The sequence below is a fragment of the Equus caballus genome, chromosome 15 (genome assembly GCF_041296265.1).
Source record: "Equus caballus isolate H_3958 breed thoroughbred chromosome 15, TB-T2T, whole genome shotgun sequence".
In the NCBI taxonomy this organism is placed as follows: domain Eukaryota; kingdom Metazoa; phylum Chordata; class Mammalia; order Perissodactyla; family Equidae; genus Equus; species Equus caballus.
Genome location: NC_091698.1, coordinates 68885135 through 68909549, shown reverse-complemented (window position 1 = coordinate 68909549; position 24415 = coordinate 68885135). Strand labels below are relative to the sequence as shown.

The window sequence follows — 24415 nt, the reverse complement described above, 5'->3', positions numbered from 1 at the left end:
TTCCTAAATTCCCCGTCCATGAATTACATTTACATTTTAACTATAATCTGGTAGGTCAAGAGAATTTGGAAAATCTGGAGTTTGTTGATATAAGCAAAATGTCTGATGTTTTTCATGATATCTTAGTAGAAGTGAAGAAGAAACATGGGTTAGGTTCCCAGCTAGTTCCAATCAGGCTGACATTTCTACACAACATGTTGATCAATAAATTGGATAAAAACACAAGATTGGGAGAACCAGAGTTCAAAATCATCTCAAACTACTCAAAAAGTACCTGTAAGCAATAAAAGGAAATTTAGTAACGTTAAGCTTGAAGTCCTCTATTTCGATTGTAAAAAAAAATCATTTACGATGTGGAGAAATCAGAACCTTTATACATTGCTGGTAGGAATGTAAAATGGTGCAGTTGCTGTGGAAAACAGTTTGATGGTTCCTGAAGAAGTTAAACATAGAGTTGTCCAATGACCCAGCAATTCTACCCCCAGGTGTATACCCATGAGAAATGAAAACATATCTTCATATAAAAACTTGTACATAAATGTTTATAGCAACATTATTTGTAGTAACTGAAAAATGGAAACAACCTAATTGTTCACCAATTAATGAATGGATAAATAAAATATAATATATCCACACAATGGAATATTATTTAGCCATTAAAAGGAATGAAGTGCTGATACATGCTACAATATGGATGAACCTTGAAAGCATTCTCCCAAGAAAAAGAAGACAGACACAAAATGCCACATATTACATGATTCTGCTTATATGAAACGTCTAGAATAGGCAAATCCATAGAGACAGGAAGTAGATTAGTGGTTGGCAGAGAATAAGGATGGAGGCAATGGGAAATGACTGCTAATGGAAACAGGGTTTCTTTTTGGGATGATGAAAATGTTCTGGAATTAGGTAGTGGTGTTAGTTGCACAATCTTAGGAATAAACTAAATATCACTGAATTGTGCACTTTAAAATGGTAAATTTTATGGCATGTAAATTATGTCTTAATCTAGAAAATTAATTAAAAAGGCATTTACAGAAATTGAGTGTGAGAGACCAGACTTCATAGTTTAATAAGGTAAAAACAAGAAAACTGCAATTTTGAGATTAAATAAGTGAATCAGCAGACTGAAATGGCTGCTGAAAAAAGTATGCCATCTTGGGTTTCATTAACATTTATTGAGAACATATTGAGAATTAAGCTAAGCATTCTGTAAGAGGCTATTATTATCTTCCTTCTACAGAAGAGTAACCTAAGGTTGAGTATCTTACCTGAGGGCACCCAGCTAGGTAGGGGAGAGCCAGGCTTTGAACCCAGTTTATCTGCCTCTGGGGCCCATGCACCTGACCACTGCCCCATACTTGCACTAAGAAAAGATCAAAGCTCAGACCAACGGAGGTGATAGTCTGATGGCAAACTGCACTATCATACTTCATCTTGACCATCATGGCCAGTTTTCAAAACCACACTGACGGTTTTAAATTATGTCCACAAGCCCTTTGATGTTGTTCTGTTCAAAAGGTGAAGCCAAATTTCCCTCTTTGAATGTGGGCTGTGCTTAGTAACTGGCTTCTATGCAATAGAACAAGGGAGAAATAATAGTGTGTGATTCTGATATTAGGACATAAAACATAGATGGCTTCCCTCTTGCTCTCTCTTTTGGATCACCACCTTTGAAAGAAGCAAGTCGCATGTGTTTTGAGGACACTCAAGCAGTCTTATGGAGAGGTCTACATGGTGTGGAACTAAGGCCTCCAGGAACTGAGGCCCCTGCCAAAAAGCAGCAATAACTTGCCAGGCATGTAAATGAGCCTTCTTAGAAGCAGATCCTTCTGTTCCAGTCAAGCCTTCAAATGATTGCAGCCTTCAAATGATTGACTCTTGACTGGGGCCTTGTGAGAGTCCAGAGGCAGAACAACCCACCTAAGCCATTCCTAGATTCCTGACTCTCTTTCTTTTTGGAATGATGAAAATGTTCTGGAATTAGGTAGTGGTGATGGTTGCACAACCTTGTGAATATATTAAAAATCACTGAATTGTACACTCAGAAATGGTGTAAGAGAATATACGCTTACAGCTTTAAGCAACTAAGTTTTAGGGTAGTTCATTTCACAGCAATAAATGACTAATGCAAACACTTTAAGGGACACTGACAAACCTAGGTATATCCCCATAGGACAGCCAGGAGGGCACTAGGATTTAAAGCTCTGGGATGCATTTGAGGGGTTTTTGTCTGGCGTAGGGAAATCTGATGAGGACCTGGCTTCTGTGTGTAAATATCTTCCAGCTGGGTGACATCAGCATCATGACTGAATAACATGTCCCTCATCATGTCCCACACTTCAACAACAATTTGGCATCCATCCATGGACAAAAGTGCCTTTGTGGGAGCTGTGGGATCTAGCACCACATGCCAAAGGGCCTGGGAGGAGTCTTGCCCACCTGTGCCTTGGGTGATGGGCATACAGATCTCGGACCCAGCTGTGGACCCTACAGTAGCCCACAGCTCCAGCCCTTCTTGACTATGGTCTGGGAGCCCCTGGAAAGCTTGTCTTAGACAATCACTCCCAGATGAGAGAGCCTTTGTGGAAGTCTAGGTTTCCAGTGGAGATGTTCCAGCACGCCATTGGAGCAAAAAAATACAAGTTTGGATGCATTGAAGAGGTTAATAAAATCTAGGGGAAGTGACTGCTACTGCAAATACAAAGACAGCAATGTAAAACTTCAAGGAACACAAGAAATCAAGGAAACATGACACCACCAAAGGATCACAATAACCTCCTAGTAACTGAACCTAATGATATGGAGAGCTGCAATTTACCAGATAAAGAATTCAAAATAGCTGTTTTAAGGAAACTCAGGAAAACTAAGAGCTAGTTTTTGAAAAGATAAAACCAAATTGACAAATCTTTAGCTAGACTAAGAAAAAAAGAGAGAAGATCCAAACAAATCAGAAATGAAAGAATAGACATTACAGCTGATACCAAAGAAATAGGATCAGAAGACATTACTATGAATAATTATATGCCAACAAATTGGACAATCAAGAAGAAATAGATAAATTTCTAGAAACATACAGCCCACCAAGACTGAATCATGAAGAAATAGAAAATCTGAACATACCAATAATGAGTAAGGAGATTGAATCAGTAATAAAAAACCTCACAACAAAGAAAAGCCCAAGACCAGATGGTTTCCCTCGTGAACTCTACCAAATATTTAACAAAGAATTAACACCAATCCCTCTCAAACTCTTCCAAAAAATCGAAGAGGAGGGAAAATTTCTAAATTCATATTACATGACCAACATCAGCCTGAGACCAAAGCCAGATAAGGACATTACAAGAAAAGAAAATTACAGGCCAATATCCCCAAAGAATACAGATACTAAAATTCTCAATAAAATATTAGCAAATCAAATTCAACAGCATGTTAAAAGGATCATACATGATAATCAGGTGGGATTTATCCCTGGGATGCAAGAATGTTTCAACATACACAAGTCAATAAGTGTGATACATCGTATTAATAGAATCAAAGATAAAAATCATGTAATCATCTCAATAGATGCAGAAAAAGCATTTGACAAAATACAACCTCCTTTCATGATAAAGAACTCTTAATAAGTTGGATATAGAAGGATGTACTTCAACATAATAAAGGTCGTTTATGACAACCCCACAACTAACATCATACTCAACTCTGAAAGGCCGAAAGGTTTTCCTCTAAGATCAGGAACAAGACAGGGGTGCCCACTCTCACCACTCCTATCTAACATAGTACTAGAGGTCCTGGCCAAAGCAGTTAGGCAAGAAAAAGAAATAAAAGGCATGCACGTCAGAAAGGAAGAAGTAAAATGATCTCCGTTTGCAGATACTGTGATATTATATATATAGAAAATCCTAAAGGTGCCACCAAAAAACTTTTAGAACTAATCAATGAATTCAGTAAAGTGTCAGGGTACAAAACCAACATACAGAAACGAGTTGCATTTCTATATACTAGCAATGAAATATCTGGAAAATAAAGAAAGCAAGCAAGTATCTTCCAGCCTATGAAGAAATGGGCGGACCTTCTCTATGTGACTCCAGCAGGCATAAAAACACTGGAGATAGGTTTGGATTCTCATTTATGAAGCATTTTCTAACAGTCTTAACTGACCCACATGAGAAGGGGACCCTTAAACGGAGTTAACACAAGGGTCCCAGCTGATGCTTGATGGCGCTGACAGAAATGTTGCTGTGTAGGTTCCTACATGGGAACAAAGGATATCTTCTTAGGGACATCCAAAGACATTCCTCCTCTGCTCTCAAGGTGTAGTATCTTGATTTAGGATACTCGATTACAACTCAGAGTAGACCACAGCTGAGCTATTAGTATAAATGGGTATAAAGAGTTGTTGTCTCTACATCAAACTACAAGCTGTTGGAGTTCAGGATCTCTGATCAGTGCTAAATGCTGAGCAATGAGGTGACAGCTAACATCCTGGTGGGGCAAGGATTTTCACCATGATATTATTTAAATCTGCACCAGCTTCTAGAGTTTTCAATGTGCTTTCACATACCTTCTCTTGTCTGAGATCAACACTGTGAGTAGGTGGCAGAGATGACTCGCCTCTTTCATCTGGATGAGGACACTGAGGCTCAGAGCCATTAAGTGATTCACTTGGAATCACAGAGCTGGTAACTGGTCAGGCAGGGACTTAGAATCTGGATGCTGTCCATGTTCTAAGAGAAAAGTCACAAGGAAAGCTGAACTGCAGGTAAATAGACCCCGTTGGGCCGTGACCAGAGTTTTGGTAAATTTCAAAGCTAATTAGAGCAAACAACCCAACGAAGGAGAGACTAGTCTTAATGTTTATTCCCAGAACAATTTTCTAGATAACCAAGCTTATTAACTGAAGGAATAAGCATGAGGTTGCTTAACTTGAAAATTGGACAGTTGGACAGTTTCCTTTCCTGTAAGAGAGCAAGTATCTCCTAAGGGACATAGCAGGCAGTGAGAAGGAAGCATGATTTTCCTAAACTGTGGGGTGCAGGAGAGAAATTGGTGACAATAACGAGCAAATTAGGGGGTTAAAAACTTATATTTCATATGGTTAGCTTAACCTTTTTCTCTTAAAAGCTTACCTGGTGCTCATTGGGAAATTTCTTATAAGGATTGGAGGGAAAAAGAGACTCTGGCTTGTTCCTGGTTAAGCTGCCCTGAAAGCTAAGGGCCCAGTTCAAACAGGGTGAGTATACCTCTGCCAGAGTAGTGTGCTCTGCAGGCTGGGGGAGGGTGGATTGGAAGCACGGGGGAAGTGGAACAGGAAAAGTCAACAGCACTGCCTCCTTTTTCAAACAGACTTTTGGCTCATACCTGTACTAGTCACCAGACCTTGGTTGAAACAAGTCCCAAAGCCCGAAGTGGGCAACTACTCTCATTATCTTTTCATTTCCAAGTGATCTGTGGTCCCAGGGCAATTGAGCAGCTCAGGTCTCCAGTGAGCCATGTTAAAGCTCTGTGTCATTTCATATTCAGAGTGGCATTTCTTCAAAAACAGTTAGCCCAGACCCATTTTATCAGAGGGCTGATTGCTCCTTTCCAGGGACTCCAAAGGCATTCTGCTGCTGCCTGTGGGGAAAGAGAGACAGAGAGCATGAATCCAGTGCTTCCTTCATTCACCTTTTGCCCTCAACCTTGAGCCTTTCCTAACTTTCCACAGGGAGCCAGCAATTTCTTGTGTAGAAAATATGGGCTTTGGCGCCAAATAGACCACCTTGAATCCTGTTTCTATCACCTACAAGCTGTGTGATCACGGGCACATTATGTCCCCTCTGAGCCTCAGTTTCCCTACATATAAAATGGGAATACTACTACTACTTACCGCATGAGATTCTGTGAGAATTGAATGAGATTGTGCGTGTAAAACACCTAACACAGGGGCAGGCTCACAGTACTTGCACAACCAACATTAATTAGTTCCTATGCCCCCAACTTCTATTCCTGGCTCTCTGCCAAAGTCTCCAACTATGTCAGTTACTTGGGCAGATTCACCTGAGGAAGTGAGTCTTCCAAACGTGTCCTTATGGAAACTTGAAGGCTCTTAGAGAGACAGGGCCCTCTGAGTTGTAAACCCAGGAATGAGAAAAGTGTGTACTGAACAATCTACCATACTGTTTTACCTGGCTCCCTTGTGTCAAAGGGCATGCATCTGAAAGACAAATGGCCAAGGTGAGGAGCAACATCTATAGCTAGGGTCAGGATGAAATGTGTGTCTAGAAAGAGGTATGAGTTTGTCTTTGAGCATGCAGCAAGGCACAGGCTCAACGACCCACTTAGGATCAAAGCTGGGACTCTGAAGAAAGGTTGACTTTCATAGAGTCAAGGAACTGGTCATGGCCCACAGGCTTCCCTCTCTGGGTCTTTATTTCCTTTAAATACTCAGCAAGCCTATGCCACCTGTCTCAGTTTCCTGCTCCTGCAAAAAAAATTACCACAACCTGGGAGGTTTAAAGCACCAGAAATGGTATTCTCTCACAGTTCTGGAAGCCAGAAGTCTGAAGTCAAGATGTCAACAGGACCTCATTCTCTGTGGAGGCTCCAGGGGAGAACCTTTCCTAGTCTCTTCCAGCTTCTGGGGGCTGTCGACATTCTTTGGCTTCCTTGGCTTGTGGCCTCATCACTCCAGTCTTCGCCTCTGTCTTTACATCGCCTTCTCCTCTGTGTCTGTGTCCATCTCCATCTGCTTCACTGTATATTCATTGTATTGTCTTTGGATTTAGCCCACCCGGGTGATCCAGAATGATCTCTTCTCAAGATCTTGAACTTCATTATATCTTCAAAGACCTGTTTTTCCAAATAAGGTAACAGTCACACTTCTAAGGACTAGGTTCCAGAGATTAGGACGTGGACATATCTTTTGGGGAGCAACCATGCAACCCGCTACACCACCGAAACCCTTTTAGAGAGCTGACCAACTAACTCACAGCAACATGAGTCCAGGTACTACTCCTTCCAGGGCTATTTGCATTATAAATATATTAACCTAAAAGAAAAGGGCAATGAGCAAAAGAAAAAATAATCACTAGTAGTAGTATTTCAGGTACTATCAAAAATTTATTTCTTCTCATCACTTTCTTCTCAGAAAGCTCCCCAGAACACACTCTCACCTCTCACTGTACAGTTTTGTATCATACGCTCATTCCTAAACTACCCACAGACAAGGGGGATGCTTTACACTTCTTATGACTGGCTTAGAGCCTTCGACTGATCAGAATTCACTCCTGGGACTGGGGAAGGGAGGAGGACCCAGACTCTGAGAAATACATAACCTCCCATCAACAGCAGACCAAAACAATCCCAATAAGGAATTAGGGGTTGGCGGATGGTTTGTTGAAAGGCAACGACCAGTATCTACACTCTATGTGAACTACTCCCTTTCTGACCAGCTGTAGGGCTGACCCCTGCCAGGTATAATGCTCCACTACATGGAACATGCCAGTTGGGGGCATTTGGCTGGAAGATGCAAGAAAGCATTTGGCACTTCTGGATGTGCTATCCTGATACTTCTGAAATGCGAGAAGTCATGAGAGAAGGCATTTGAAAGAACTGCAACTGGATTTTTAAAAAAATACTCTTTCAAAAGACTCCTACTTTGTCAACAGGCAAATAACCAAGCATGTACACTCAGTATTTTAAAAAGACTGAGGTTTCAAATCACCAGGAAAAAAACTCTCTCCAGAACTCAGAACGTCTCCTTAGAAAAAATGATTGACTATTCAGATATGAACTGAAAATAGGTTAGCAAGAATTTAGAGGAAGAATGATCAAGATATCTGCATTTAAATTAGCCTGGAGATTGCGAGGAAATTAACCATATCTGACTCAGCCTGATTTTGAACCTGAGACCTGCAGGTAAAGCGTAAACCTTCTCCCTCCAGAGGAAATGTCAAAACTGCAGTTTTTACAGAAGAGCTCCTGTCGTTGGGTTAGCCAGGAGTCCACCTCTTCCTAGCTCTACACCCATGGGGTTTATATTTGTGTTTGCTGCTATACAAGTTCCACCCCATGAGACACTGTCTTGGATTGTTCTTGTCTTGTTAATACTCTTCCCTTTCAAGTCTACCTCAAGTTCCATCAAAGCACAAAGTAGGATTTGGGCATCTTACCCACTGAGCAGCACTGATAAGAGTCTAAGTCCAGGCAACAGAGCACTAGGAGAAAAACTGTTGTTTCGTTAAGCAATTGTACTGCCATGCAATGTCTCTTATCTTACTCATTCGTTACATCAGAGACTTCAAAATGCTGTCTACCAGCATGTCTGGTTCGAAATAACTTTTTACTTTTTAAATTAGTTGCCTACATTTAAAATTTCAAAAATAAAAGAAGGAAGCATTGGATTTGAATATTTATTCTGTCCCTCTTCCTCTTTCCTCTCTTTCAAGGACTCCAATTACACATATATTAGGCTGCTTAAAGTTGTTCCACAGCTCAGTGATGAGCTTTTCATTAAAAAGGTCTTTTTTCTTTGTTTGTTTCATTTTGGATCATTTCTATTGCTGTGTCTTGAAATTCACTCAATCTTTTCTTGTGCAACAGCTAATTTGCCATTAATCCCAACCAATGTTTCTTTTCAGATATTGTAGTTTTTATCTCTAGATGTTTGATTTGGGTCTTTTAAATATTTTCTGTCTCTAGTCTTTTGAACATGCGAAATTCAGTTATAATAACCGTTTTAATGTCTTTTCTAATTCTAACATCTGTGCCAATTCTGGATCAGTTTCAATTGATTTATTTTTCTCCTCATTATGGGACATATTTTCTTATCATATCAATTGATGTAGAAAAAGCACTTGACAAATTCCAGCATCCATTCATGACAAAAAAAGTCTCAGCAAACTAAGATCAGGAAAAAGGCAAGAATGTCCACTTTGATGACCCCTGTTCAACATTGTACTGGAAGTCTTGGCCAGTGCAAGAAAAAAGAAATAAAAGGCATATGTATTGGAAAAGAAGAAATAAAAGTGTCGCTATTTGCAAATGACATAATTGCTTACATAGAAAGGTCCAAGAAATTTACAAAAAAGTTCCTGGAATGAATAATTGAGTTTAATGCAGTTGTAGAATATAAGGTCAATATACAAAGATCAATAGTATTTCTATATACTAGCAACGAACAATTGAAAACCGAATTTTTAAAAATATCAATTATAATAGCTCCAAAATAAATGATATTTAGGCATAAATCTAAGAAAACATGCAGAAAACTATAAAACACTGATGAAAGAAATCAAAAGAGGCCCTAAATAAATAAAGAGAAATACTGTATTCACAAATTAGAACACTCAAATAGTTAAGTGTAAGTTCTCCCCAAACTAAAGCTGCCAGATTTAGAAAAAATTATAGGATGCCAAGTTAAATTTGAATTTCAGATAAACAATGAATAATTTTTAGTATAATTATGTACCACACAATATTCAGGATGTTATTATGCTAAATATTAATTATTTTTATCTTAAATTCAAATTTAACTGGATTTTCTATATATTGTCTGGCAACCCTACAGGGCCCGATTGATTTTACAGATTTAATGCAATAACAAAATCCCAGCAGGATTTTTTGTGGCTATAGGCAAGCTGAGTCTAAAACATATGGAAAGGCAAAAGACCCAGAAAAACCAAAATAATTTTGAAAAAGAAAAACAGAGTTAGAGGACTCATACTACTCAATTTTAAAACTTAATCTAAAGCCAAGTAAGCAAAACAATGTGCTATTGGTGAAAGTTTAGACACATAGATCAGTGGAACAAAATAAGAGGGTCCAGAAATAGATCCTCACAAATATGATCAATTGATTTTTTTACGTAGATTATTTTAAGATAAAATGCATATCACATAAAATTTACTGTTTCAATCATTTAAAGTATACAATTCACAATCAATTGATTTTTGACAAAGGTATGAAGCAATTCAATGGATAAAGGATGGTCCTTTCAACAAATGAAACAACTAGACAACTATATGCAGAAAAATGAACCTCAACTTATATATCAAAGTATAATTTATAGACAAATTAACCTGAAATGGATCATAGAGCTAAATGTAAAATCAAAAAGCACAATTTTTTTTTTCCTGCTTTATGTCCCCAAATCCTCCCTGGTACATAGTTGTGTATTTTTTTAGTTGTGGGTCCTTCTAGTTGTGGCATGTGGGACGCCGCCTCAATATGGCCTGACAAGCGGTGCCATGTCCGTGCTCAGGATCCAAACCAGCGATACCCTGGGCCGCCACAGCGGAGCACAAGAACTTAACCACTCAGCCACGGGGCTGGCCCCAAAAAGCATAAATTTTTTTATTTAAAAATCATAGAAGAAAAAGATTATGACCCTGAGTTAGGCAGAGTTCTTAGCTATGACATAAAAAAAATCCATGAGAGAAAAAAAATTATAAATTTACTTCATCAAAATTAAAACTTTTTTCTGCAAAAGACATTGTTAAGAGAATTAAAAGGCAACCTATAAACTGGGAGCAAATATTAACAAATCACATATCCAATAAAAGACTTATATACAGAATTTGGAAATAACCTTCAAAACTCAACAGTAGAGAACAGCAGCCCAATTTTAAAAGTAGGCAAAAGATTTGAATAAACAGCTTGCCAAAGAAGAAATAGGGATGGCTGATAAGCACATGAAAAAACGCTCAGCATCATTAGTCATTATGAAAATGCAAATTAAAAACACAATGCAATACAATTATACACCTATTAGAATGACTAAGAGTAGAACAACAACAAAAACGCAACTGCCAACACCAAGCGTTGGTAAGGATGCAGGAGAAGTGGAACTCAGACATAGCTGGTGGGAACGCACAATGGTACGGACACTCTGAAAACAGTCCGGTGGTTTCTTACAAACTATATATTTACTATATAATCCAGCAATCCCACTCCTAGATATCTACTCTTAAGAAATAAACACTCATGCTCACACACAAAAATCTATACACAAATGTTTATAGCAGCTTTATTCATAATCATTAAAAAACTGGGAACACCCTAAATGCCCTTCAGTGAGTGAATAGTTAAGTAAAACATAGTACGTCTAGTCCATGGATCACTACTCAGCAATAAAAATGAACGAGTTATTGATACAATCAACAACATGGATGAAGCTCAAAGGTGTTTGAGTGAAAGAAACCAGTGTCAAGAGGTGACATACGGTATGGCTCCATTTATATGATGTTCTGGGAAAGGCTGCACTAAAGGGATGAAGACCTGATCAGTAGTTGCCAGAAGTTAGGCATGGGGTGCAGAGTTTCACTACTACCGGTAAAATAAAAGAATTTTGGGGGAGGATGGAAGTGTTCTATATTTTGATTGCGGTGGTGGTTGCACAAATCTATACATGTATTAAAACTCATAGAAGTGTACACACACACACATACACAAGTCTATTTTACTCTTCGTAAATAAAATAAAAAGAAGATACGGCTGGCCCAGTGGCGTAGTGGTTAAGTTCATGTGCTCCGCTTTGGCGGTCAAGGGGTTTGCAGGTTGGATCCTGGGCACGGACCTAGCATCGCTAGTCAAGCCATACTGTGGCAGCATCCCACATAAAATAGAGGAAGATTGGCACAGACGTTACCTCAGCAACAATCTTCCTCAAGCAAAAAGAGGAAGACTGGCAACAGATGTTAGCTCAGGGCCAATCTTCCTCACCAAAAATAAATAAATAAATAAATAAAGATATATACACTGAAGATGTGTGCTCAAAAGTTTAAAATGTTAAGGGTGAGCCATCAAAAAAGTTTGGAATTGGCGTAGACCCCTCATTTTACAGTTGGAGAAACTGAGGTGAGACAGTGAAAGTAACTTAATCAAGGCCAAAAGAAGTCTGAAGCAACCACGGGAGTGGATTTTTCTCTTGGGAAATAGCTCTGATGCCTTTCTGTCACCCCAGGCCTACCCAGGCAGCTTTAATTTGGCTTCTATTCTTCTTTAGGCAGTTTCTAAATTTAGTTTTCTGTGAGTGACATGGTTACATGTGCAAGTTAAAACACAGCCAGCATGAATGAAAAAAATATATATCCTATTTTACACAACGTGTAGTCGGCATGAGCCTGGCTCCTGATGGACAGACCTATGGCTTTTAGGGGAGATGTTTGCCTGATGCCTGAGATTGCAAAGCAAACAAACAGACAGACAAATGGGTGGGCTCTGGACATAGAGCACCTGTGTCTGAACCCAGGCTCTGCTACTAGTGGTGGCCCCTGGGTGCATTGTTTAGTTTTTCTCCACTGCAGTTGCTTCATCTGTAAAATGTACCCTAATTTTATGTGCTACTAAGAGATTTTAAAAAAACTCACCAGCAATTATAGTACAACATAGAACTCCCTTATCATGGATTATAAGACGTTAAAATGTGATTTTAACAAAGTGTGTCTTAGAATTGGAGAAATATGGCAATACCTATTTCATTGGGCTGTTTTGATGGTTAAAAGAGTTGTTAAATGTTAATGCCTGGCACATAGTTCTCAACCAAGAGTTGTTAGCTATTATTATTAATTATTATTACCGCTACTTCTATTACTATTTTAAGAAATGAATAGCAGAACTTGCATTGTAATAAATTGTAAAACGCCCCTCTCACTCCACCCTGCCTCCTGCATGCCCTACCCACTTTGCCGTTGAACTTGCAAGCTCCGGCACATCCAGACACAGAATGTGTGCATGTCGCCAGAAGAAAACGTGAGAAACATTTACCACTTCTCAATTCTTGTTAGAGAAAAACCACAATGACAGGCTACACGTTGGGTTGGCAACGTCAGTTCTTGCACTGGCACGTACACTGGTTCCCACGAAATGAGGGAGTCAGAGTGGGAACCTGAACTAATTGAGCAGTGTGTGTGTCAACCCTGCACTGAAGGACAGGGGACAGGAGACCGTGTCTAGGGAGGCAAGAGTCTGGCCTGCAGTTCTGGGTCTGTCGATTGCCCACCACGGAACGTCAGACCAGTGGCTCAATGCCATTTCAGTCTCCGTTTCTTCTCTGTGAGACAGAGATAAATAATTGCTACTTTACAGCCACTGAGGGGGATACACACAAATTACGGTTCCAGTTGAGTTAAATGGCTGGAAAACTGAACCACAGCTGCAAGTGAAAGCTGGTTAGCCACATGATTTGTTTCCTTATTATTTATATTCTTGTTCAAGTTCCTTGAATTTTTCCCTCAAGTCTACTATCATATTGTAGGAAGGAACAGTGTATGGGGGATACCTCAGATCTGGTTTCAGGGCCATTCTTAGTGGGGTGCTGGGCCCAGGGCAAATCTCTTTGTGTGCCTGGACCCTTCACACCAAAACCCCATTATCCAGGAGCCACTGGTTAACAGGTTACAAGGACAGCCCTGGGGAGCTGTCAGTGCTAGATAAAAAGGATGAAAAACGAAATGTTCCTTAGGGAGTGAGCATATAAAGGAATTTTCTAAGAACTACTCTGTGTCAGGTGCTACACCGATCTATAACAAAATACCCACTGTCAGTTTATACGGCAGTAGTGACAAACCCCACGTACATTTGAACAAACCAGGGCCCATTGAGAGGCAGGTCATTTGCCCAAGATCATAGAGCATAGTCCCTGAGCGTCCCAGCTGGATCCCACCCGACGCTGCGCTGTGCTGAGACAGGCGCCACGTGCCAGCCTGTCCAGATCGCCCAGGTGACAGTGCTGAGGGTTCTTAATGAGAACCACGGGTCTGCTAAGCACTAGCTAAGGATTCTTCCTTCCTTTCATTCTTTTGTTTAACAAATGTTCACTGAGAGCCCAGCATGTGCTCCAGACCTAGGACCTCCCCAGGGAATGCGACACACGGTCTCTGAATCAGGGGGTTCACAGAGTCATGGGAAAGGCCACAGGTAGACCTGGGTTTCATGTGGCCTGAAGCTTAAACAATTTGCAGAGCCTTCTTTAGGACAAAGAATACAAAAGGAGGAACAGGGCCTTGGAAAGAGTGAGAGAGGGGCCTTTGGGGGAAACAAGAAGACCAACACTGCCAAAAACACGTGTCAGGGCCGATGGGGAGCAGGAGAGACTCTTGGAAGAAATGCCATCTGGGCTGAGCCCCACAGGAGGGGCAGGGAGTCCTGGCAGAGGGAATACCCGGGTGCAGGACCAGGGAAGGGCAAAGAGCTGCCACTGTTTTCAGAGAGTGAGGAGGGCAGCACCTTTCTCCTTCCTTCACCGGGCCTTGAAACACTGAGGACTCTCCCCAAGTGCAGGGCCCTGAGTGGCCACATCCTCGAGGTGACCCTGTCCGGGGCAGGGCTTCCGCCTTCTCTCCAAGCTCCCTGGGAAACCTCAGGTTCCAGGAGCAGGCTGCCAGGCTTGGTTCCTACATTCTAAGAATACAGGCTTCCGTAGGCTGTGCCTGGCCTGGTCCTCCTGGTTAGCTTCTATTTGCGTTTGCAAGAATAAAACAATCCTGAAGCTTCCTTTGTCGAAAGTTACCCTGAGGTACAACAGGTTCAGAGAAAGAAAAGATAGCAGAGAGGAGCGGCAGGAGTGGGGAAAGACTGACTTTTAAAAGAAAATCCTTCAGTGAGATAAGAACTTGAGAGACAGCTACGTAACCTGGAGGGAAGTGAAGTTGGTGCCCCCAGGAAAAGCAATCAGCAGGGTGCCCTGGGAACTTTAGGCTCCTCAGGGAGCAAAGGTCGAGTTCTGAATACCTTTGTTTCCCCTCCGTGCAGCACAGTGCCTGGCCTGTTGAACCAGGCTGTGGATATACTCCAGCCATCCCAAGTGGATGGAATGACCTGCACATCTGAGCCGATGTCTCCACATAGCCCACCAGGCGCAGCAGCAGCCTTTGCCTTGCAGGGCAATAAGCCCTCCTGGGAGACTCAGATTCCAGGGAAATGATAGAACAGCGCCCCGCTGGTGCCTTGATCACTACACAGATAAATTGCATAAGCTTGGCCAAGGAAGGGAAGCCCCATCTAGGGAACCAAGTTCTGCTCTGGGCTCTGATCCTGTACGCACTTGAGTCCCTTACCTTCTCTGAGTTTGTTACCCCATCTATAAAATGAGAATAGTGATATTTGCCCTGAACTTGTGGTTGATAAGGGAGTAATAAAGGAGGGCTAGACTACAAAGTTCCCTAAAAAGTTCAAAGTACAGAACATTATTATGTCTGCAGTCCATGTCTGGTGACCCATTCGCCACTCCACACTTTCATCCCACACTGCACTGCCGCTTCTCCAAGGTCACCTGGAGGAAGTCTTGACCAAGTTCACCTGTGGGTTAAGAATGGACCCTTCCCCCGAGAAACAATAGGCGATGTCTCCCACCACGCCACAAGTCACACCAAAGGTGAGGGCAACTTGGCATTTTACTGGGCAGAGAGGGTGAGGAGCTGGAAGAGAATGTCCTCTCTAGACACCTGCAGCTCTGTACACTGCTTTCTTTCTCCTGCTTCATCACCCCTATCTGGGCCCACACATGCATCTGCATCTCTTTTCACAAGTGCAGAGTCCTTGTGGCCCTTTTCAACATATAAGATGGGGAAAGAGAGAGGAAAATAGAGACAGAATTAAATTGCACCGAGGGTTAACCCAAATGGATCATCCTAATCTCCAGCAGAGGGGGAAAGGACCAAGTGGGAGACACTGCTCTCTGCTCACCAAAAAGCCGTGCTCTCCTCTTCTTCCTGGCGCCCGGCCAGACTATGTTTCCCAGCCTACCTTGCAGTTATATGTGGCCATGTGACTAAGTCTTAGCCAATGGGATGCGAGTGATCTGGTCACAATAAGCTCCCAGGCTTCTTCCTCCATGATCTTTTCTCTTTCTGGATGGCTCCATTGGCAACAATCCCCAGGGTGACTGTGGAAGCCTGGGAAGGACAGGGTCACCCCTTTGACCTGTTCAACCACCCGATACTGTTAGCTGAGCAAGATATAAACGTCTATTGTGTTTGAGCTTTTATACATTCACGGGTATATCTATCAGAAGTTAACCTACCCTAATTCATACTCAGCAGCATAGCCCACGAATCCTGCCACCTCCAGGAAGCCCATGCTGATCTCTTCCTTCCTTCTACCACCTATACCTCTACCAAATGCTACCTTATGCTGCTAGTTAATCACTTCATGAGAATGTTAACTAAAATTTAAACTAGGGGCTCACATCTTTTCTATTTTACGCCATACCAGCAAAGAGATGCTTAATAGTCATTGGATTAAATCTTATTTTCTCCCCTGCATTTGGTGGGAAGTTCCTCCAACAGGAATGTCTTTCTCTTTTTCTCTGCCTCTGATATTCTGCCCCCATGTCCATGCCCAATTCCCCATCCCTCTTCTCCGTGGGGCTTCCTTTCCCACTCTAGGCCAATGGTGATCTTTCCTTCCTTCAAAGTTTATGGCACCTGTGGTCACTTACCTGACAATTTGTCCAGATAACTTTTGCATTATTATCTTATCTTACTCTGCAGTGTGACTATAAAATAATGATGCGTTTAAGTGATGTGCAGAGGAAGAGGAGAACTAAAGAAACCAAGAAGGAGGCAGGAGGAAAATTTTGGAGAGCTCAGATGTCATGGAAACTAGGGGAAGAGGGCATTTCAAGGAGGGAGAGGAAATAGCATCATATGCTGCCAAGAGAGCGGTCAGTGAGGTGGAGACTCCAAAAATGGGCTTAGCAGAGTGGAAATGAAAGACGTCTCAGGGAGCATCATGGCATGGGCTGAGGAGGGAGTGGATAGTAAGAAAATGGAGAAGGTGAGGACATATAACTCTTAAGAAGTTTAGGGACGGGGAGAAGATGTTTGAGAGCTAGCTGGACAGAAATGTCAGGTGAGAAAGGGTGCAAAATATTTTTTTAAGATAAGTGAGACTTACCGATGGGAAAGAACAGCAGAGACGGAGAGGATAGAGAGCAAGGAGTGAGACGGGGCCGGCGGCAGAGGCCCTGAGCAGTAGGGGTGGAGAATGGATCTAGGACACGGATGGGCACCTGAGCTAGAGGGACCTGCTTCCAGGACGACTGGTGGGATGGAGGAATGACACTCATCCCTTCTTCCTTCCTAAGTGGTTGTTAGATTTGGTGCAAAAAGTTCTGTAAGTCCTCAGTTGACGGTTTCTCTGTTTTTCAGAAAAGGAAACCAAGTTATCTGCTGGAATGAGAGGAGCAACCTCTGAGGGGCCCCAAGCTTCTCCCACTCCCCATACTTCCCTTTCTGTGGGTGACTTCTCCAGTGGGGTTCCTTGGCCGTCTCTCACAACCCTCACCTCCGTGGCGGGAACTGCCTGCAGTCTCGAATCAAGAAAAAGGCCCGCCTGGAGGCCCTCATTATTTCTTTACCTTCGAGTTCCAGCTTCTCAAAAGCCTGAACCTCATCTCCTCCATCTCTGTTTTTCCTGAACCCAGCATGGATTTAACTGGCACATGGATAGCCTATTGCTCTAATGTAGTGATAGAGATAGAAACAGAATTCTTTACTTTGAGAAGCCTGGTTGTTAAAAGAAAAAGAAAAAGAAAAAAGAAAAAGAAAAAAAAAGACCAGTTTCTTCACAGGATAGGTGCTCACTGAACTACATCTGTCCTCTGCTCACGATGGGCGTGCGGATAAAGCCAATGACCCCGTGCCATTGTGGTCTGCCCCTTGACCTATCCCCTCAGCTTGTTAAGTAATCCTAGTGCTCCTAGCATTTGGAGCCGGAGCCCGCGGGAGGCGGAGGCAGCGAGGCGGTCAGAGCCGCGGGAGGAACCCGGCTGGGCTCACTCAGTCCACCAGAGGGCGCTGTCGGCTCGCGGAGCCGAGCGCGGCCGCCGTGGGCTCCGAGGTGCTGCCGCCCAGCCGCCCAGCCGCCCACTGACTTCATCTCTACCGACTCCGGGGGAGTGGAGAGAGCCAACCATCCCAGAGGCGCTCATCTGGGCAAGGCAGGGAGAGATTAAGATCTGTGACACTCTTCTTTCAAAGTACTACCCTGTAACAACCATTTATAGAACCCAAAGTTGTACCTACTATGTCCAAGATACTGTAGAGTGAGTATTGAGATAAGTCATACAGCATCTCCAAACTTAAAGACCTTTCAGCGAAGGGATAGAATTAAGACAGGTATCAAATAGTAGTGCTGTAAGCAGAAGTGAGGAGGAAGTGGTGGGACAGCTCAGGGAGTAGAGTCTATAGCTTCGGGTGGGGAAGAAGGATGGGATCCCGGAGGATTTCGGTCACAAAGGGGAGGATTTGCCACCTTGCATCACGTATTGGCGGCAACAGAACCTGTGAGTTTAACCAGTTCTGGTTTTACATTTGTTCTACCTAAATGATTGTTACTGGTGACAAAAGGCAATGTTCCCTGCCCTGCGGCCCCAGCTCCTTGATCCTGAAAGGTAAATTACAAGAAGAATTAGATTAACCAAATGTCCATTCTGTGTTAGAGATACACAACCTAATCTGAACAGTCGGATCAGTCACTCTGCTAATTGATACAATGTCCACAGGGAGCCTGCAGAAACAGCTGTTACACTTGGTACAGGTGTCATAAAACCATATGCCTAAAATACATCTAATTGGTGTTAGGAGAGAGGATGCAAAAATAGAGAAGTTGAGGAACAATAAAGTCCCTTTTTTTTTTGGCTGAGGAATATTCGCCCTGTGCCAGTCTTCCTCTGTTTTGTATGTGGGTCACCCCCACAGCATGGCTGAGGAGTGGTATAGGTCAGCACAGAAGGGAACCAGGGAACCAGGCCAACCAAGCAGTGCATGGGGAACTTAACCACTATGCCGCAGGGTAGGCCTCTAAAGACCTTTTCTTTTAAAGACACATATCACCAAAATAACATAAGGACTTTATCAATATTATAGTCCCCAAGAATTATTATAAGTCTAAAATATTGTACCACGCTAAGACGAGTTAAATTTGGAACCAATAAATTAAAACAAACCTGGACCTTTGATTTACAGAAATTACGTTTCCAAGGAATTAAAACATAATTGGAGTTATCATCATTAAATGGCTTGGTTCCAGCATGACAACGTAGGAAAAACAGTAAATTTACACTAGGAAGTGTAAGAGTCAGCTTTAGACCTCTCATTAATATTTTGGTTATTTTAAAAACCTTTCTTGGTGCTGGCCTGGTGGTGCAGCAGTTAAGTGCACACGTTCCGCTTCGGCGGCCCCGGGTTCGCTGGTTCAGATCCCAGGTGCGGACACGGCACCCCTTAGCAAGCCATGCTGTGGTAGGCGTCCCACATATAAAGTAGAGGAAGATGGGCACGGATGTTAGCTCAGGGCCAGTCTTCCTCAGCAAAAAGAGGAGGATTGGCAGCAGGTGTTAGCTCAGGGCTAATCTTCCTCAAAAAAAACTCTTTCTTATGTAGCAAGTCAGTTAACTTCTCTAGGTCTCAGTTTGCTCATTTAATGGGAGAAGTTAATAATAATAAAGACTATAGACCAGGTGATCTCTCAGGTCCTGCGGAGTGTAAGAAAGAAGTCTTCATTCTGTTGTGTCCACACACCTCCTTAGTGCTGACTTGGTTCTGAAGTCGCTTGAAGGACCCGCAGGTCCTGTGAGGTTAGACATCTGTAGGGAAGGGGAAAAGGAGCTCAGGGGGCTGCTAGTCCTGATTTTAGGCAGGATTCTTCATGTCATCTGAAGTCTTCTGTATGCAGTGGCCCAAGGCCACTGGGGGTCAAACAAACAGCCCCACTCTGGTTGTGATCACTGCTACCTTTAAATTCCTACAGCACCATCTGATGGTGCCATTCATCTGTCATTTACTCTGTGCCACCTTGAGTTATCTTTCTGCACCAGTTATTTGAGGAGAGGGTCTGTGGAGTCTTGAGTGCTGTCCACTAGCTAGTCCAGGCTCCTACCCGCTGCAGATGGGAAAACTTCCCAGCCGCCCTGTGGGTGGGGGAGGGAGGCCATGCGACTGGTTCTAGCTAACAACCAGCTAGCAGAAGTGACAGTTAGCACTTCTATTTAATTGCCAAAGACACTCTAGGGGTTCTTTTCTCTGTGCCCGTGGCCAGCTATGTTCCACATAGTGACTTTTCTCTCGTCAATCTGAATGCAGGAGGAGCTCTGACGCAAAGCAGAGCTGCTAGCCAACCCGCCATGGACTTAAGGCATGCATGAGAAGAAACCTTTGTTATTTTAAACCTTAGGATTTGAGGACTATTTATTATAGCAGCATGACATGGCCCATTCCGACTAACAAAGGGCCATCGTGTGTCATCATTGTTGTTTCCTCAGTGCTCCAAATAACATGGTGCTCAATACCAACTGCTAAATAAATGACTGACTGAATGAATTGATCTTCCTCTCTTCCCCGCTGGAGGAGGAATCATCCCTGTATCTATTCGTCCTCTCCAGAGCACCTGCCCTGTATTCTCAACATAGCAGGTACTTAGTTTCCATTCGTGGACTAATTTATATACTTAAAAGCCTCAAAATGCAGCCCAACATGGGAGCCAAAGAAGATGAGATATGTGATGTTATTTTCCAAATGGTGCCTGAAAGCATGGGGCTCAGGGTCAAGAGAACCGAGGAAGGAGGGGCATGGGGCCATTTCCTCCCCACATCCACCTTTAAGCTATATGGGGTTACCTCTGATCCCTCCACCCACTTGCAGGTGAAGCTTGGTCTCTGAGTCATTGCAACAGAGTTCAAAGCGGAGACGGGGTCAAAATAAAAAGACATAGGCCAGACATGGGCCAACAAGAAGAAGGTGGGTGAGGGTGGCGTTAGAAGTCTGGCTGCGACTCAGGTAGGGGCTGGGCTAGGGCAGAGCTGACACAACTCTGGAAGGTTTCTGTGTTCCTCTGCTGCTGCACATTCCACCCCGTGGCCCAGGTGGTTGAATTCTGTTCCACACAGCGTGTGTAGAATGTATGAAAGACCCTGACCAGGCAGACCTTTGCAGAAGCCATTAACATTCTATAAATGACAACATCCAGCACAGCAACAAGGACATGAATATTAACGTGCTAGTCTAGGTTCTGGCGCCCCGCCCTCCTTCCTAAGCCAATCTAAACAATATCCACAGATTGTTTCATTTTTGATCAGACAGAGTGTAAATCATTTTCAGATTTGGATCTTCTGTGTCTCTAACATCCTGTTTTGGGGTGAGTCTTCTGAGGAAAAAATTACAGAAAGTATCCATCCCTGTACAAAATTCCTTTTGTAGGGTATTAACTCTGGTTATGCTGCTTCTCCAACTTCAGAGTGATCAGTGTCTCTCAAGGAAAAAGCTCAAACCCATTTGCAGGCCCTACAAGGCCTTAATTATTTGGTTCCAACCTACCTCACCTCCTCTTCCTGCCTGCTACCTGCCAGGTACCCCTGGTCACTCACTCATCCCAAACAGTCCTGCTCTTACCTACCTGGGCTCTGCACACTCTGTTCCCGTGGCCTCCAACACACTTCCCACTTCTCTTTGCCTTTGGAGGAACTCACATGGGAAAGCCTAGACCTGATGGGCCATCCTTCCCCAGCTCCCCCAGGCAAAGGGCTGACTTTTCCTCTGTGCTCTCCGAGGGGCCGGTGCCCCCCAACACATCCTGTAGCACTTGTCACACTGCCCTTGGGACTTCTGTTCTATCAGACCTTTTCCCCATGAGTCTTGATTTTAAAAGGAGAGGGACACCATCTTGATCATCTTTGTGAAATTCTTATATAATTTTTCTTCCTTTCCTCCTCCCTCTCCCAAAGCTTACAAAATAACTAGGCCATAGTTGGAATCCAAAGGGCGTTTTACTCCATGTCTTTACCATTGCTGTCTTGTCTTTCAGGATTGTATACAGAGGCCAAGAGAAGGAAGAAGTAGGCAATAGTTATGGACTGGAATTTTACATTCCAAACCTTCCGCCTGCACAGTTTTGTTTTTCTTTTCACATGAAATCTGGAGCACAGGGCTATTTTAGATTTACCCCTCCTCAGGTAAATTTAAGGATTTTCCCCTAAGCAAGCTCACAGCAGGCATCTCCACGGTATCTCCTGGAGAATACATATTTTCATTCAGCCAAGTTTGAGAGTAGGAAGGTGAGAGATTTATTGAGAAATAAGGATGTAATGAGGGCAAGAAATTAGCAATGTTTGCATGTAGAGTACCAGCATTCTCCCTTTTTACTTAAATATTCACCCAGAACAAAACAGGCAGCTTGGCCAAGTCTTTTAGTTACCACCTACCCTGTCATTGGTAGGAGAGGTCACCCTGGTATTGGCGACACCTGAGAACCGCAGTCTGCTTATTCACACGTAACAAACAGTCGGCTAAGAGGCAGGTGCTGCCTTCCTGTAACCTTACCCAGGTTGCAAGGAAATGGTGTTGGAAGTTTGCAGGCGATTGGTTCTCTAAGAACGCGAGTCACTGAGATGGCAACAGATCCTACTTAATATATCTGAGGGTCTGCCTGGGGAAAAGGGAATACGATATCATGCAAAAAGTTCAAGTTCAATGTGTCCTTAATTCTAAATGTAGTTCCTGTCTCACACACTGAAGAGGAGGGATTCTGGCCAACGGTTTTCAGTCCTGTGCACTCCTCTGTTTGCATGGCAAGGTGGGACTCACCCAGAGGAGGAGGTGGGAAACACCAACTACTCAAGGAGCCCTACCTTCATGAAATCCTTCCCTTTCCAGACTTCCCAACATGGCCAGGGCTAGCGTACTCCTCTAGAGGACAAAACTTCAGGGGTGCCAATAGACTCAGTAATATAAGGAATATTTTAATGCAATATCTAAAATTTAAAAAATTTGGATATTATTTCCATCCTGGATTTTTACAGTAATTTCACTTTTTAAAAATATTGCATTAAAATAGTGTTCATCTTGATGACTGAGTTTATTCGCGCCCCTTAAATTTTGCCTCTTTGTCAAATATCTCATCTCACTCCAGCGCTGGCTCTGCATCCCAAATGCATTTTCAGATCAGGCCCTATTTGCCAGTGCCTTCCATCGCATGCTCTGTGAAACGGAAAAAAGTTTAACGCGCGAATAGACTGGAGGAAGGAAGAAGAGAGGAGGGAAAGGTCTGATGTTCAAAGGAACAGAAATGAAACAGCAGTGAGATATCCCACTTGTGCTTTGTCAAACTGACAGATTTTCAAATACACCTCCAGCTGGTGGGCGTGGCCAAGTAAGGGATAACTCTTGTATCCTGACTTTTTCATGCAAATGTTCTCATTTTCCCCTAAGACTGCATTTTGGCGCGCTCTCTACCCAGCTGCCCCGTTTAGCAGGGCGGGCTGCGAGAAATTACTTGACTGCAGGCCTTAGGAGAGGAACTGCCACAGTCACCTGGACACTTTTTCTGATCATTTTTGCAACCTGTGTGCTGCACTCGGCATCTTGTTTTCCAGGGGACTGCCTCCTTGCTCGCCTTTAAGCCACAGGCAATGATAACCTTTTGTCACTGAGAAAAAGTGATCGAAGAGGTGGGTTTTAAATTTGGTCTACATTAACCAGACCCGCCAGATGCACACTCAGCTTACCACGGTCGCTACAAACTGCCTGCCTTGATTGGTACACGAGTGAGGACCGAGGTTTTCTTTTTCCATTTGCACTAACCCCCGCTCGCAGGTTGCAGAGACGACCTCTTCCTGCGCAGTCCCCCGGGGAGTCCGGCCCGGGCCGCGCCCCGGGCCTCCGCGCTCTCGGCCCCGCCCGCGCAGGTTCGCGTCCCCTGGCGCGGGGCCGTCCCTCGCCAGGCAGCCGTCCCCGTCCCCGGCTCCCCGCGGAGGAAATTCTTCCCCAGCAGCCCAGGGCTCGCCTCACGTGATCAACCGCCGCCACGGCTTCCAGCGAGAGTTTAAAGGTTACGGAGGAAATTAGCTCGGACACTGCCACTCGCCCCCCAGAGGGCGCGCCCCGTTTCCCCGCAGCTCGGACGGCGGCTGCTGGCGCGCTGATCAGAGCCGATGTCCCCCCAAAGGGCACAGACGAGGTCCAGAGTAAATATGAAGTCACTTTGTAAAAAATAAACAAACACACAAACCGGGCCGCGGTTCTACCAAGCTTTCACTTGTCAACAAGTTCTCGTAGCCTAAGTCCAGGCCAGATCCTAAAGGGGAGAGTGCCCCCAAAGAAAGGGGAGAGAAAATAAATGTTTAAAAACTCACACCGAGCGTGCACGCCCCTCCCTTTCCCCCCTCCCCCGCCATCGTGGAGCAGACCGTCGCCAGACAGAAAGACAGACGGCCCAATACTCCGCAGGCTGCCCTCGCCCGCCAGGCCCGAGGAGGGGTGGGGCTGGGGGAGGGTCCGGAGTCTCGCCCGCAGCACGACCCCCGCCACTCCCCTCCCTCGGCTCTAAAGACAGCGTTGGCCGCAGAGCCCCGGAGAGATGCGCGGCCCGCTCGTCTCCCAGTGGAGACCAAAGACGAGGCATCCACGGCCCGCGGCACTCGCGCCCCCGCCCCAACGCC

General features: G+C 43.8%; 1 long non-coding RNA gene across 1 annotated transcript; it reads right to left on the bottom strand.

Annotated features, from left to right (window-relative positions):
- Positions 1-1046: 1046 nt before the first annotated feature.
- LOC138917699 (uncharacterized) lies at positions 1047-23652 on the bottom strand. Its single transcript, XR_011426094.1, has 3 exons — positions 23483-23652; positions 6524-6831; positions 1047-5616 (listed from the first exon to the last, which is right to left on the bottom strand). It is a non-coding gene; the product is annotated as an uncharacterized lncRNA (long non-coding RNA).
- Between the last annotated feature and the right edge of the window lie 763 nt (positions 23653-24415).